Source organism: Hemiscyllium ocellatum, chromosome 46 (genome assembly GCF_020745735.1).
Source record: "Hemiscyllium ocellatum isolate sHemOce1 chromosome 46, sHemOce1.pat.X.cur, whole genome shotgun sequence".
Taxonomy (NCBI): Eukaryota; Metazoa; Chordata; class Chondrichthyes; order Orectolobiformes; family Hemiscylliidae; genus Hemiscyllium; species Hemiscyllium ocellatum.
The window spans coordinates 22531906-22544986 of record NC_083446.1 but is presented as its reverse complement, the minus strand read 5'-3'; the positions used below and the strand labels follow the sequence as shown (position 1 = coordinate 22544986).

The window sequence follows — 13081 nt, the reverse complement described above, 5'->3', positions numbered from 1 at the left end:
CCATCATTACAAACAATCGCAGGAAATTGCCACTTAACCGCCTTTGTTCCAAAGTGAAACTCACCAGCCTCGGGAATCTCTCCACCAAACGGGACTTCTCATGCCTGGACATGGTGCAAGCCAGAGAGTTGTGAAGAGATACTGTGAAAATATTGTCAATTGGCAGTTGGAAATATGTTTAGGAAGCAAACCATATAATCTAGGATCCAGCTTTGGAAATCTTGAGAAACTCTTTGGGAAATGGAATCAGAGGAGAATGAAGAAGTGTGAAATCTCGGACCGAGTAGAGGACGGGACATTGACTCTGATGTTCTCGGGACAGGAACTCATCTGAGACATTGAAAGAATTCTCGCTCCCGTACGTGAGGAATACAAACTTCATCTGGATTCTGGGACAATGAAAAACTCTGGAACACTCAAGACAATATCCAAATATTGACTGGGATCACTGCAGTACGACTACTATAGATGGGTCACATTTTGTCCAGTGTGGGCAGGAGGGCTTCCTGACACAGTATGTAGACAGGCCTTCAAGGGACGAAGCCACTTTAGATTTAATAGTGGGTAACGAGCCTGGCCAGGTTTTAGATTTGGAAGTAGGTGAGCACTTTGCAATGAGGAGCTTATTACGATGCAATGAGGTAGGATTTAGGAAGCGTAGAATGGTGTAGGAAACAGCAGGGGCTGAGCACATTAAAAATGTGGAGCTTATTCAAGGAAAAGCTCCTGTGTGTCCTAGATAAGTATGTACCTGTCAGACAGTGAGGAAGATATAGAACGCGTGAGCCGTGGTTTACTAAGGAAGAGGAATCCCTGGTCAAGAAGAACAAGAAGTCTTCTGTTAGGACAAAACGTGAAAACTCAGTTGGAGCGCTCGAGGGTTACAACGATGTCAGAAAAGACCTAAAAAGAGAGCTGAGAAGAGTCAGGAGGAGACATGAGAAGTTGTTGGCGGATATGATCAGCGTTAAGCTAAGGCTTTCCATTGGTTAACCTAAGGCTTTCCATAGGTATGTCAGGAATAAAAGAATGACGAGAGTTAGCTTTGGGACAGTCAAGGATAATAGTGGGAAGTTGTGTGTGGAGTCAGAGGAGATAGGGGAAGCACTACGTAAACAGTGTTCGACAGTATTTGCTACAGAAAATGAAAATGTTGGCGAGGAAGATATAGAGACAATTGCGTCTAGACTGAGAAGAGATCGAGGTTCACAAGGAAGAGTTATTAGAAATACTGCAGAGTGTGAAAATAGAGTGTGAAAAAATCCCTGCGCCGGATGGGATCTATCTGATGTTGTTTAGCAAATGCACTGCAGGAAGGTACAAATCAAGCTGATGCTCACAACGGCTCGTTTTGAGCCGCTAATTGGCAGTGAAGTGGCGGCGTCAATAACAGCTGTCACGCATCTCGTCTTATTCCACACCCTGAGCTCGAAATGACCCGAGATCTCTCGCTGAGTTTCTGCAGGGTCTTGCTTGGACGACACCATGACACTTTTTCACTGCAGTGAATCATGAAATCGCGTCGTGACTGTGAATAAAACGATGGAAACTTCCAGCAGAGGAGGAGCCGACCCTGAAGCAGGCAGCTGAGGACAAATGTTTCTCCTTTGCCAGTGAAAGGCACTGCTTCAGAAATTGGAAGCTTCCAAGTGAAGCTGTGTTGGCGATTATCTTCGCTGCTTGCTCACCTTTTTAATTCTGATTCCGTGATAATCAATCACATTACATATCGACATGCTGCCAGCGTGTGACGTTACATTTGGGCCAGTGGCGTAATGGATAACGCGTCTGACTTCGGATCAGAAGATTGTAGGTTCGAGTCCTACCTGGCTCGTGGGGGAACGTCTCACTTTAACCGTGGTCCGTGTTGACGCTCCCCAATGAAGTCCTGGTCGGGATGGCGCTTCTGCAGTTAGAACTTGTGTTTGTTCTATTGTCCATTTCAAATTTCACCTCACCACAACGGACACTTCTGTCAGTCTCGGGTGTCTCCCTCTGTGGGTGGAAATGAGCATGAGCTCCTCAAAAGAGTTACAATTCGTTGTGAAAATGTCATACTTCTGTCCCATTATTGTGCCATTTAAGAACACAGGATAACCTCATTGACACTTGCCCTGGAAACATTAGAATACACAAGACTTTGAGCCAAAGTTGGAAACTGCGACTTGAATAGATGGTTCTCTGATTAGCCGCAATGCACAATGGGCAGAATGGCCTTTTCCCACTTTGTAAATCTTCGAAGACAAGTTGAAAATAATCTGCAACGAAAATGTTCAGAAAGGGGCTTTTATTTCGACCAAATACGATAGTACCTATCGCCTTGTCTTGTTATTTACTTGTGAGGTTTCGTTACTCTAAGCACCGTGGCCCGGATCCTATTCCCGCTCACGGAACGGTTGTCTTGTTCAGCAAACATATTGGTGTACCAGTACTTCTGCGGATTTTCCGATGCAAACAGGTCATTGGTTTTGTCCAAAACATTATGAAGGTTAACATAAAACAAACAGCTGCAGTTGCTGGAAATCTGAGCCAAAAACGAAAATAGTTTGCGGAACACATCAAGCCTGGCAACAGAAACGTCGACTTTGCTGCTCCTCGGATGCTGCCTTACCGACTGTGCTTTTCCAGCATCACTCTGATCTAAAATCTGGTTTCCAGCATCTGCAGTCCTCACTTTTACTTAGTTTCTTCAGTGTCGCTGGTTCCCAACTCAACAACTCCATCTCTAGCGGTTTCATGTCTGTTCCTCCATGCTGAGGAGCTGAAGAGTGAAGAAAATTAACTCACCCCATCCATCTCTGGGGTAATTGGGGACGGAAAAAGAATCTTATCACATTGAAATATATCTAGATACGACTTAATCCCTGTCTTTTATTGGGAACCATCTCTTTCATTGTAACCATGAGGAAAGACCATTTCGTTCGCCAGAATATGTCACAACGTTTGATTGTTTCTCGTCCAAGAACACTCAGATCAATAGCGCCCTTGATAAGCTCTGTTGGTCATGTTCTCAAAGAGATCTAGCAAATTGCCAAGTGCGATTTTCCTTTCAAAAAATAATTTTGACTAAGTTTGGCTGTAAATATCTTTTCCGAACTTTGTGCTTTTGTTCTTTTACATTGGTGTCCAGCAGCTTCCAAATGACAGCAAAGGTATGAAAGGAGATGGAAGCCTTGAGCCCATCACGTCAGCGACAGCTTTCAGTGAGGTGACAGGACTCGTCTGTAGTCATGGCCGAGTGGTTAAGGCGATGGATTAGAAATCCATTGGGGTTTCCCCACGCAGGTTCGAATCCTGCTGACTACGTTCTGAATGCCTTCCTATTGGAGCAATTTTCGGTCAAAGTTCAGGAAACCTGCTTTGAAAACCAGGCCGGTCATTTGATGAGACTTGGGAAACTCGAGTTCTTCATCAGAAATGTTCCACATCTAAAACGTTATCCCTGTTTCTCTTTCCAGATACCCTGCTCGTCACGTCGGGTTTCAGCAGTTGTTATTGAACGTCCTGAGCGGAATTGCTGCTTTTCCTTTGATTCCTTTAATCCCAGTCCTCTGTTCACTGACTCTGATCAGTGGCAACACTTCTTCCTGCACGTCAAAGTGCTCGTTCCCCACCGCTCCCTCTCCCATCATTACAAACAATCGCAGGAAATTGCCACTTAACCGCCTTTGTTCCAAAGTGAAACTCACCAGCCTCGGGAATCTCTCCACCAAACGGGACTTCTCATGCCTGGACATGGTGCAAGCCAGAGAGTTGTGAAGAGATACTGTGAAAATATTGTCAATTGGCAGTTGGAAATATGTTTAGGAAGCAAACCATATAATCTAGGATCCAGCTTTGGAAATCTTGAGAAACTCTTTGGGAAATGGAATCAGAGGAGAATGAAGAAGTGTGAAATCTCGGACCGAGCAGAGGACGGGACATTGACTCTGATGTTCTCGGGACAGGAACTCATCTGAGACATTGAAAGAATTCTCGCTCCCGTACGTGAGGAATACAAACTTCATCTGGATTCTGGGACAATGAAAAACTCTGGAACACTCAAGACAATATCCAAATATTGACTGGGATCACTGCAGTACGACTACTATAGATGGGTCACATTTTGTCCAGTGTGGGCAGGAGGGCTTCCTGACACAGTATGTAGACAGGCCTTCAAGGGACGAAGCCACTTTAGATTTAATAGTGGGTAACGAGCCTGGCCAGGTTTTAGATTTGGAAGTAGGTGAGCACTTTGCAATGAGGAGCTTATTACGATGCAATGAGGTAGGATTTAGGAAGCGTAGAATGGTGTAGGAAACAGCAGGGGCTGAGCACATTAAAAATGTGGAGCTTATTCAAGGAAAAGCTCCTGTGTGTCCTAGATAAGTATGTACCTGTCAGACAGTGAGGAAGATATAGAACGCGTGAGCCGTGGTTTACTAAGGAAGAGGAATCCCTGGTCAAGAAGAACAAGAAGTCTTCTGTTAGGACAAAACGTGAAAACTCAGTTGGAGCGCTCGAGGGTTACAACGATGTCAGAAAAGACCTAAAAAGAGAGCTGAGAAGAGTCAGGAGGAGACATGAGAAGTTGTTGGCGGATATGATCAGCGTTAAGCTAAGGCTTTCCATTGGTTAACCTAAGGCTTTCCATAGGTATGTCAGGAATAAAAGAATGACGAGAGTTAGCTTTGGGACAGTCAAGGATAATAGTGGGAAGTTGTGTGTGGAGTCAGAGGAGATAGGGGAAGCACTACGTAAACAGTGTTCGACAGTATTTGCTACAGAAAATGAAAATGTTGGCGAGGAAGATATAGAGACAATTGCGTCTAGACTGAGAAGAGATCGAGGTTCACAAGGAAGAGTTATTAGAAATACTGCAGAGTGTGAAAATAGAGTGTGAAAAAATCCCTGCGCCGGATGGGATCTATCTGATGTTGTTTAGCAAATGCACTGCAGGAAGGTACAAATCAAGCTGATGCTCACAACGGCTCGTTTTGAGCCGCTAATTGGCAGTGAAGTGGCGGCGTCAATAACAGCTGTCACGCATCTCGTCTTATTCCACACCCTGAGCTCGAAATGACCCGAGATCTCTCGCTGAGTTTCTGCAGGGTCTTGCTTGGACGACACCATGACACTTTTTCACTGCAGTGAATCATGAAATCGCGTCGTGACTGTGAATAAAACGATGGAAACTTCCAGCAGAGGAGGAGCCGACCCTGAAGCAGGCAGCTGAGGACAAATGTTTCTCCTTTGCCAGTGAAAGGCACTGCTTCAGAAATTGGAAGCTTCCAAGTGAAGCTGTGTTGGCGATTATCTTCGCTGCTTGCTCACCTTTTTAATTCTGATTCCGTGATAATCAATCACATTACATATCGACATGCTGCCAGCGTGTGACGTTACATTTGGGCCAGTGGCGTAATGGATAACGCGTCTGACTTCGGATCAGAAGATTGTAGGTTCGAGTCCTACCTGGCTCGTGGGGGAACGTCTCACTTTAACCGTGGTCCGTGTTGACGCTCCCCAATGAAGTCCTGGTCGGGATGGCGCTTCTGCAGTTAGAACTTGTGTTTGTTCTATTGTCCATTTCAAATTTCACCTCACCACAACGGACACTTCTGTCAGTCTCGGGTGTCTCCCTCTGTGGGTGGAAATGAGCATGAGCTCCTCAAAAGAGTTACAATTCGTTGTGAAAATGTCATACTTCTGTCCCATTATTGTGCCATTTAAGAACACAGGATAACCTCATTGACACTTGCCCTGGAAACATTAGAATACACAAGACTTTGAGCCAAAGTTGGAAACTGCGACTTGAATAGATGGTTCTCTGATTAGCCGCAATGCACAATGGGCAGAATGGCCTTTTCCCACTTTGTAAATCTTCGAAGACAAGTTGAAAATAATCTGCAACGAAAATGTTCAGAAAGGGGCTTTTATTTCGACCAAATACGATAGTACCTATCGCCTTGTCTTGTTATTTACTTGTGAGGTTTCGTTACTCTAAGCACCGTGGCCCGGATCCTATTCCCGCTCACGGAACGGTTGTCTTGTTCAGCAAACATATTGGTGTACCAGTACTTCTGCGGATTTTCCGATGCAAACAGGTCATTGGTTTTGTCCAAAACATTATGAAGGTTAACATAAAACAAACAGCTGCAGTTGCTGGAAATCTGAGCCAAAAACGAAAATAGTTTGCGGAACACATCAAGCCTGGCAACAGAAACGTCGACTTTGCTGCTCCTCGGATGCTGCCTTACCGACTGTGCTTTTCCAGCATCACTCTGATCTAAAATCTGGTTTCCAGCATCTGCAGTCCTCACTTTTACTTAGTTTCTTCAGTGTCGCTGGTTCCCAACTCAACAACTCCATCTCTAGCGGTTTCATGTCTGTTCCTCCATGCTGAGGAGCTGAAGAGTGAAGAAAATTAACTCACCCCATCCATCTCTGGGGTAATTGGGGACGGAAAAAGAATCTTATCACATTGAAATATATCTAGATACGACTTAATCCCTGTCTTTTATTGGGAACCATCTCTTTCATTGTAACCATGAGGAAAGACCATTTCGTTCGCCAGAATATGTCACAACGTTTGATTGTTTCTCGTCCAAGAACACTCAGATCAATAGCGCCCTTGATAAGCTCTGTTGGTCATGTTCTCAAAGAGATCTAGCAAATTGCCAAGTGCGATTTTCCTTTCAAAAAATAATTTTGACTAAGTTTGGCTGTAAATATCTTTTCCGAACTTTGTGCTTTTGTTCTTTTACATTGGTGTCCAGCAGCTTCCAAATGACAGCAAAGGTATGAAAGGAGATGGAAGCCTTGAGCCCATCACGTCAGCGACAGCTTTCAGTGAGGTGACAGGACTCGTCTGTAGTCATGGCCGAGTGGTTAAGGCGATGGATTAGAAATCCATTGGGGTTTCCCCACGCAGGTTCGAATCCTGCTGACTACGTTCTGAATGCCTTCCTATTGGAGCAATTTTCGGTCAAAGTTCAGGAAACCTGCTTTGAAAACCAGGCCGGTCATTTGATGAGACTTGGGAAACTCGAGTTCTTCATCAGAAATGTTCCACATCTAAAACGTTATCCCTGTTTCTCTTTCCAGATACCCTGCTCGTCACGTCGGGTTTCAGCAGTTGTTATTGAACGTCCTGAGCGGAATTGCTGCTTTTCCTTTGATTCCTTTAATCCCAGTCCTCTGTTCACTGACTCTGATCAGTGGCAACACTTCTTCCTGCACGTCAAAGTGCTCGTTCCCCACCGCTCCCTCTCCCATCATTACAAACAATCGCAGGAAATTGCCACTTAACCGCCTTTGTTCCAAAGTGAAACTCACCAGCCTCGGGAATATCTCCACCAAACGGGACTTCTCATGCCTGGACATGGTGCAAGCCAGAGAGTTGTGAAGAGATACTGTGAAAATATTGTCAATTGGCAGTTGGAAATATGTTTAGGAAGCAAACCATATAATCTAGGATCCAGCTTTGGAAATCTTGAGAAACTCTTTGGGAAATGGAATCAGAGGAGAATGAAGAAGTGTGAAATCTCGGACCGAGTAGAGGACGGGACATTGACTCTGATGTTCTCGGGACAGGAACTCATCTGAGACATTGAAAGAATTCTCGCTCCCGTACGTGAGGAATACAAACTTCATCTGGATTCTGGGACAATGAAAAACTCTGGAACACTCAAGACAATATCCAAATATTGACTGGGATCACTGCAGTACGACTACTATAGATGGGTCACATTTTGTCCAGTGTGGGCAGGAGGGCTTCCTGACACAGTATGTAGACAGGCCTTCAAGGGACGAAGCCACTTTAGATTTAATAGTGGGTAACGAGCCTGGCCAGGTTTTAGATTTGGAAGTAGGTGAGCACTTTGCAATGAGGAGCTTATTACGATGCAATGAGGTAGGATTTAGGAAGCGTAGAATGGTGTAGGAAACAGCAGGGGCTGAGCACATTAAAAATGTGGAGCTTATTCAAGGAAAAGCTCCTGTGTGTCCTAGATAAGTATGTACCTGTCAGACAGTGAGGAAGATATAGAACGCGTGAGCCGTGGTTTACTAAGGAAGAGGAATCCCTGGTCAAGAAGAACAAGAAGTCTTCTGTTAGGACAAAACGTGAAAACTCAGTTGGAGCGCTCGAGGGTTACAACGATGTCAGAAAAGACCTAAAAAGAGAGCTGAGAAGAGTCAGGAGGAGACATGAGAAGTTGTTGGCGGATATGATCAGCGTTAAGCTAAGGCTTTCCATTGGTTAACCTAAGGCTTTCCATAGGTATGTCAGGAATAAAAGAATGACGAGAGTTAGCTTTGGGACAGTCAAGGATAATAGTGGGAAGTTGTGTGTGGAGTCAGAGGAGATAGGGGAAGCACTACGTAAACAGTGTTCGACAGTATTTGCTACAGAAAATGAAAATGTTGGCGAGGAAGATATAGAGACAATTGCGTCTAGACTGAGAAGAGATCGAGGTTCACAAGGAAGAGTTATTAGAAATACTGCAGAGTGTGAAAATAGAGTGTGAAAAAATCCCTGCGCCGGATGGGATCTATCTGATGTTGTTTAGCAAATGCACTGCAGGAAGGTACAAATCAAGCTGATGCTCACAACGGCTCGTTTTGAGCCGCTAATTGGCAGTGAAGTGGCGGCGTCAATAACAGCTGTCACGCATCTCGTCTTATTCCACACCCTGAGCTCGAAATGACCCGAGATCTCTCGCTGAGTTTCTGCAGGGTCTTGCTTGGACGACACCATGACACTTTTTCACTGCAGTGAATCATGAAATCGCGTCGTGACTGTGAATAAAACGATGGAAACTTCCAGCAGAGGAGGAGCCGACCCTGAAGCAGGCAGCTGAGGACAAATGTTTCTCCTTTGCCAGTGAAAGGCACTGCTTCAGAAATTGGAAGCTTCCAAGTGAAGCTGTGTTGGCGATTATCTTCGCTGCTTGCTCACCTTTTAATTCTGATTCCGTGATAATCAATCACATTACATATCGACATGCTGCCAGCGTGTGACGTTACATTTGGGCCAGTGGCGTAATGGATAACGCGTCTGACTTCGGATCAGAAGATTGTAGGTTCGAGTCCTACCTGGCTCGTGGGGGAACGTCTCACTTTAACCGTGGTCCGTGTTGACGCTCCCCAATGAAGTCCTGGTCGGGATGGCGCTTCTGCAGTTAGAACTTGTGTTTGTTCTATTGTCCATTTCAAATTTCACCTCACCACAACGGACACTTCTGTCAGTCTCGGGTGTCTCCCTCTGTGGGTGGAAATGAGCATGAGCTCCTCAAAAGAGTTACAATTCGTTGTGAAAATGTCATACTTCTGTCCCATTATTGTGCCATTTAAGAACACAGGATAACCTCATTGACACTTGCCCTGGAAACATTAGAATACACAAGACCTTGAGCCAAAGTTGGAAACGGCGACTTGAATAGATGGTTCTCTGATTAGCCGCAATGCACAATGGGCAGAATGGCCTTTTCCCACTTTGTAAATCTTCGAAGACAAGTTGAAAATAATCTGCAACGAAAATGTTCAGAAAGGGGCTTTTATTTCGACCAAATACGATAGTACCTATCGCCTTGTCTTGTTATTTACTTGTGAGGTTTCGTTACTCTAAGCACCGTGGCCCGGATCCTATTCCCGCTCACGGAACGGTTGTCTTGTTCAGCAAACATATTGGTGTACCAGTACTTCTGCGGATTTTCCGATGCAAACAGGTCATTGGTTTTGTCCAAAACATTATGAAGGTTAACATAAAACAAACAGCTGCAGTTGCTGGAAATCTGAGCCAAAAACGAAAATAGTTTGCGGAACACATCAAGCCTGGCAACAGAAACGTCGACTTTGCTGCTCCTCGGATGCTGCCTTACCGACTGTGCTTTTCCAGCATCACTCTGATCTAAAATCTGGTTTCCAGCATCTGCAGTCCTCACTTTTACTTAGTTTCTTCAGTGTCGCTGGTTCCCAACTCAACAACTCCATCTCTAGCGGTTTCATGTCTGTTCCTCCATGCTGAGGAGCTGAAGAGTGAAGAAAATTAACTCACCCCATCCATCTCTGGGGTAATTGGGGACGGAAAAAGAATCTTATCACATTGAAATATATCTAGATACGACTTAATCCCTGTCTTTTATTGGGAACCATCTCTTTCATTGTAACCATGAGGAAAGACCATTTCGTTCGCCAGAATATGTCACAACGTTTGATTGTTTCTCGTCCAAGAACACTCAGATCAATAGCGCCCTTGATAAGCTCTGTTGGTCATGTTCTCAAAGAGATCTAGCAAATTGCCAAGTGCGATTTTCCTTTCAAAAAATAATTTTGACTAAGTTTGGCTGTAAATATCTTTTCCGAACTTTGTGCTTTTGTTCTTTTACATTGGTGTCCAGCAGCTTCCAAATGACAGCAAAGGTATGAAAGGAGATGGAAGCCTTGAGCCCATCACGTCAGCGACAGCTTTCAGTGAGGTGACAGGACTCGTCTGTAGTCATGGCCGAGTGGTTAAGGCGATGGATTAGAAATCCATTGGGGTTTCCCCACGCAGGTTCGAATCCTGCTGACTACGTTCTGAATGCCTTCCTATTGGAGCAATTTTCGGTCAAAGTTCAGGAAACCTGCTTTGAAAACCAGGCCGGTCATTTGATGAGACTTGGGAAACTCGAGTTCTTCATCAGAAATGTTCCACATCTAAAACGTTATCCCTGTTTCTCTTTCCAGATACCCTGCTCGTCACGTCGGGTTTCAGCAGTTGTTATTGAACGTCCTGAGCGGAATTGCTGCTTTTCCTTTGATTCCTTTAATCCCAGTCCTCTGTTCACTGACTCTGATCAGTGGCAACACTTCTTCCTGCACGTCAAAGTGCTCGTTCCCCACCGCTCCCTCTCCCATCATTACAAACAATCGCAGGAAATTGCCACTTAACCGCCTTTGTTCCAAAGTGAAACTCACCAGCCTCGGGAATCTCTCCACCAAACGGGACTTCTCATGCCTGGACATGGTGCAAGCCAGAGAGTTGTGAAGAGATACTGTGAAAATATTGTCAATTGGCAGTTGGAAATATGTTTAGGAAGCAAACCATATAATCTAGGATCCAGCTTTGGAAATCTTGAGAAACTCTTTGGGAAATGGAATCAGAGGAGAATGAAGAAGTGTGAAATCTCGGACCGAGTAGAGGACGGGACATTGACTCTGATGTTCTCGGGACAGGAACTCATCTGAGACATTGAAAGAATTCTCGCTCCCGTACGTGAGGAATACAAACTTCATCTGGATTCTGGGACAATGAAAAACTCTGGAACACTCAAGACAATATCCAAATATTGACTGGGATCACTGCAGTACGACTACTATAGATGGGTCACATTTTGTCCAGTGTGGGCAGGAGGGCTTCCTGACACAGTATGTAGACAGGCCTTCAAGGGACGAAGCCACTTTAGATTTAATAGTGGGTAACGAGCCTGGCCAGGTTTTAGATTTGGAAGTAGGTGAGCACTTTGCAATGAGGAGCTTATTACGATGCAATGAGGTAGGATTTAGGAAGCGTAGAATGGTGTAGGAAACAGCAGGGGCTGAGCACATTAAAAATGTGGAGCTTATTCAAGGAAAAGCTCCTGTGTGTCCTAGATAAGTATGTACCTGTCAGACAGTGAGGAAGATATAGAACGCGTGAGCCGTGGTTTACTAAGGAAGAGGAATCCCTGGTCAAGAAGAACAAGAAGTCTTCTGTTAGGACAAAACGTGAAAACTCAGTTGGAGCGCTCGAGGGTTACAACGATGTCAGAAAAGACCTAAAAAGAGAGCTGAGAAGAGTCAGGAGGAGACATGAGAAGTTGTTGGCGGATATGATCAGCGTTAAGCTAAGGCTTTCCATTGGTTAACCTAAGGCTTTCCATAGGTATGTCAGGAATAAAAGAATGACGAGAGTTAGCTTTGGGACAGTCAAGGATAATAGTGGGAAGTTGTGTGTGGAGTCAGAGGAGATAGGGGAAGCACTACGTAAACAGTGTTCGACAGTATTTGCTACAGAAAATGAAAATGTTGGCGAGGAAGATATAGAGACAATTGCGTCTAGACTGAGAAGAGATCGAGGTTCACAAGGAAGAGTTATTAGAAATACTGCAGAGTGTGAAAATAGAGTGTGAAAAAATCCCTGCGCCGGATGGGATCTATCTGATGTTGTTTAGCAAATGCACTGCAGGAAGGTACAAATCAAGCTGATGCTCACAACGGCTCGTTTTGAGCCGCTAATTGGCAGTGAAGTGGCGGCGTCAATAACAGCTGTCACGCATCTCGTCTTATTCCACACCCTGAGCTCGAAATGACCCGAGATCTCTCGCTGAGTTTCTGCAGGGTCTTGCTTGGACGACACCATGACACTTTTTCACTGCAGTGAATCATGAAATCGCGTCGTGACTGTGAATAAAACGATGGAAACTTCCAGCAGAGGAGGAGCCGACCCTGAAGCAGGCAGCTGAGGACAAATGTTTCTCCTTTGCCAGTGAAAGGCACTGCTTCAGAAATTGGAAGCTTCCAAGTGAAGCTGTGTTGGCGATTATCTTCGCTGCTTGCTCACCTTTTTAATTCTGATTCCGTGATAATCAATCACATTACATATCGACATGCTGCCAGCGTGTGACGTTACATTTGGGCCAGTGGCGTAATGGATAACGCGTCTGACTTCGGATCAGAAGATTGTAGGTTCGAGTCCTACCTGGCTCGTGGGGGAACGTCTCACTTTAACCGTGGTCCGTGTTGACGCTCCCCAATGAAGTCCTGGTCGGGATGGCGCTTCTGCCGTTAGAACTTGTGTTTGTTCTATTGTCCATTTCAAATTTCACCTCACCACAACGGACACTTCTGTCAGTCTCGGGTGTCTCCCTCTGTGGGTGGAAATGAGCATGAGCTCCTCAAAAGAGTTACAATTCGTTGTGAAAATGTCATACTTCTGTCCCATTATTGTGCCATTTAAGAACACAGGATAACCTCATTGACACTTGCCCTGGAAACATTAGAATACACAAGACTTTGAGCCAAAGTTGGAAACTGCGACTTGAATAGATGGTTCTCTGATTAGCCGCAATGCACAATGGGC

At 44.9% G+C, this 13081-nt stretch overlaps 7 non-coding genes across 7 annotated transcripts; all 7 read left to right on the top strand.

Annotated features, from left to right (window-relative positions):
- Positions 1-1761: 1761 nt before the first annotated feature.
- Positions 1762-1834, top strand: trnar-ucg (transfer RNA arginine (anticodon UCG)). The gene has a single exon. It is a non-coding gene; the product is annotated as a tRNA-Arg (tRNA).
- A 1390-nt stretch (positions 1835-3224) lies between these two features.
- trnas-aga (transfer RNA serine (anticodon AGA)) lies at positions 3225-3306 on the top strand. The gene has a single exon. It is a non-coding gene; the product is annotated as a tRNA-Ser (tRNA).
- A 2080-nt stretch (positions 3307-5386) lies between these two features.
- Positions 5387-5459, top strand: trnar-ucg (transfer RNA arginine (anticodon UCG)). The gene has a single exon. It is a non-coding gene; the product is annotated as a tRNA-Arg (tRNA).
- Positions 5460-6849: 1390 nt separating this feature from the next.
- Positions 6850-6931, top strand: trnas-aga (transfer RNA serine (anticodon AGA)). The gene has a single exon. It is a non-coding gene; the product is annotated as a tRNA-Ser (tRNA).
- A 2079-nt stretch (positions 6932-9010) lies between these two features.
- On the top strand, positions 9011-9083 carry trnar-ucg (transfer RNA arginine (anticodon UCG)). The gene has a single exon. It is a non-coding gene; the product is annotated as a tRNA-Arg (tRNA).
- A 1390-nt stretch (positions 9084-10473) lies between these two features.
- On the top strand, positions 10474-10555 carry trnas-aga (transfer RNA serine (anticodon AGA)). The gene has a single exon. It is a non-coding gene; the product is annotated as a tRNA-Ser (tRNA).
- Positions 10556-12635: 2080 nt separating this feature from the next.
- Positions 12636-12708, top strand: trnar-ucg (transfer RNA arginine (anticodon UCG)). The gene has a single exon. It is a non-coding gene; the product is annotated as a tRNA-Arg (tRNA).
- The last annotated feature ends 373 nt before the right edge of the window (positions 12709-13081 follow it).